The sequence below is a fragment of the Limulus polyphemus genome, unplaced genomic scaffold (genome assembly GCF_000517525.1).
Source record: "Limulus polyphemus unplaced genomic scaffold, Limulus_polyphemus-2.1.2 Scaffold343, whole genome shotgun sequence".
Taxonomy (NCBI): Eukaryota; Metazoa; Arthropoda; class Merostomata; order Xiphosura; family Limulidae; genus Limulus; species Limulus polyphemus.
The window spans coordinates 176,090-179,054 of NW_013665953.1; positions in this window are offsets into that span (position 1 = coordinate 176,090).

Sequence of the window (2,965 nt, forward strand, 5' to 3'; positions counted from 1 at the left end):
CCCCTGTCTTCTTGTCACTTCTATTACTATAGCCCCTGTCTTCTTGTCACTTCTATTTGACATGAACCCCATAGAAACCTTTGTGCCATACTCGACCGGCAAGTCAAGAAACAACAACAAAAAAAACAACTTCGTAGAGCTACCTACTCCAAGTTTTGAAGCAAGAGTGGGCGAAAATCCCACAATCTAAAATTGACGAGATGATTCTCACGATACCCCAAAGGATCAACGAACTCCACGAAGCGAAAGGAAGCTCTACTAGATATTAATTAAATTATAAATATATCAATTCATGTGAATATGACTGAAAAATTTCATTTTTTTCTGAAAAGGTGGTGTGTATTTACTTTTGACCTCGCTGTGTACACACATTAAAAATAGGAAACTTACAGATTAAAGCAAACACCTGGATCTTCGCCAAGGCTTTAAAACACATTAAAAATTGCAAACTTACAGATTAAAGAAAACACCTGGATCTTGGCCAACGCTTTAAAACACATTAAAAATAGGAAACTTATAGATTAAAGAAAACATCTGGATCTTGGCCAAGGCTTTAAAACACATTAAAAATAGGAAACTTATAGATTAAAGAAAACATCTGGATCTTGGCCAAGACTTTAAAACACATTAAAAATAGGAAACTTATAGATTAAAGAAAACACCTGGATCTTGGCCAAGGCTTTAAAACACATTAAAAATAGGAAACTTACAGATTAAAGAAAACACCTGGATCTTGGCCAAGGCTTTAAAACACATTAAAAATAGCAAACTCACATAATAATAAAATAAAAAACACCTGGAAATATTAGAGTAAGATATTAAAAGTCATTAAAAAACAGCGAACTCACAGGATAACGAAAATACCTGGAAATCTTAGGGCAAGACATTAAAACGTAAAAGAGACCAAAAGGTTTTTAATTGAGACTCAAAATGTATATATTTTTACACGCGATTGTTTAATAGTTACTAAGGCATGACTGAATATCAAGTTTCAGTTTCGGTTGTATTTTATATTCCCTCTCGCCCCCCTCCCTTCCACAGTTAGTTACCTAGAGTTTAGTTAATCCCCAGTTAATTATTTAGCTTAATTAATTCTCCGGATAATCATTTAAAGTTAAAGTAGTTCCCCAGTTAAGCTCATTTAATTATTTAAAGCGTAGTTAAACCCCAGTTAATTATTTAAAGCGTAGTTAAACCCCAGTTAATTATTCAAAGCTTAGTTAAACCCCAGTTAATTATTTAAAGCTTGGTTAATTCCCAATTAATTAATTAAAGTTTAGTGAGTTTCCCAGTTAGTTAAATACAATAAGTCTGTATAAGTATAATTGTCTACACTTATACAACAACAACAAATGCACAAGACGTTTAGTTACAAGGAAGCACACAATATAAGAAAGAATTGCCCAATATAATAATTTTGATAAATAATTGTAAAGTGTTTCTCAATCTGAAGGTCAGTTACTTTATCTTACGTTACATTTCTAACGATTACGTCAGATTCGAAGGGAGTAAGTGTAAACGTATGAATCATCCATGCAGCTCGAGTCCTAACATTACCGGTCAAACTGCAATCATTTACTTCCACAACGTTTTCGCAGTAGTTGTAAGGATGACAAACATTAAAGATAATAGTAATACACTCTGGTTAATATTCTTCATAAATCCGAGCAACAATAATCAATATCACGTTCTTGTTATAGTCAAGTTAGCAAAGATATAAAACCGAAAAATTTTATAAGATAAAAAAAACAAAACTGATAAAAGGTGACGCGCACAAGATAACATTACGAAAAACGTTTTTTTTGTGCGTGTTTTTTAAAAAGGTAAAATAAATCCTTCTTGAAATCAAAATAATTCTTCTGCAGTCTGAAGCTTATAGTTGGTGAAATTCTTTACTTGCTTCTCGTGTAAACATTTTAGTCGTGGGGTCACTGGGGTAACTCAGGAAGTTCCTTTCCACACGAACCTCTCCCAGTTTTATCAGAAACAGCAGTACTGCGGTTTCGAACTCAGAGTAAAAAAAAAACGCATATAGTTAATCACAAGTTAGTATCTTTTGGGGTAATCATCTGTCTAGACATCCTACTGTTTAACGATACACTAGTAACTGCTATGCTCAATAGGTGGCAAGCATCTGACAAAAACACGATACGATGTGAATATAAAACCCTTTCACTCAGTCCATAAAAAGACTTCAGCTTTGAAGACTCCAAAATAATTCTACAACTAATTCGTATCTAGATGGATACCTTGTAATCTAGATGGATACATTGTAATCTAGATGGATACCTTGTAATCTAGATGGATACATTGTAATCTAGATGGATACCTTGTAATATCGCGCCCTACAAAAGAGAATTTGTTTTTTATTTTATGATAAATTAATCTTCTATGTTACAATACTTGAATACAATATTTACTTAACTCTTCAAACAAGTTGATTTTAGCACGTATTCTTATATGCGACTTCACGAATTAGAGTACAACTTGTTTGTTTGTTTTGAAATTCGCGCAAAGCTACACGAGGGCTATCTGCGCTAGCCGTCCCTAATTTAGCAGTGTAAACTAGAGGGAAGGCAGCTAGTCATCACCACCAACTCTTGGGCTACTCTTTTACCCGCGACCCTCAAGTTGCGAGTCGAGCGCCCTAACCACCTGGCCACGTTGCACACTAGTATAGTGTGCAACGTTTGAATGATGGTGTAATAAATCCAAAAAATAATAATTTGGAAAAATATATTAGAAATTAACCCTCGATGATTACTTTATCTATTTTCTTAACCGCGTTTTTAAGTAGAGAACCAATCAGTGACAAGTTTGCCTTTTGTTTGGGGAGGCGGGGGCCCAAGTACCAAAGAGAAAAGCCTGTTGCCCAGAGAAAAGTGCACAGATCTTAACATATGGAATCTCAGTAAAGGTAAAAAAAAACCAACTTTATACAGAAATGAAACACCAGGTTTTTAAA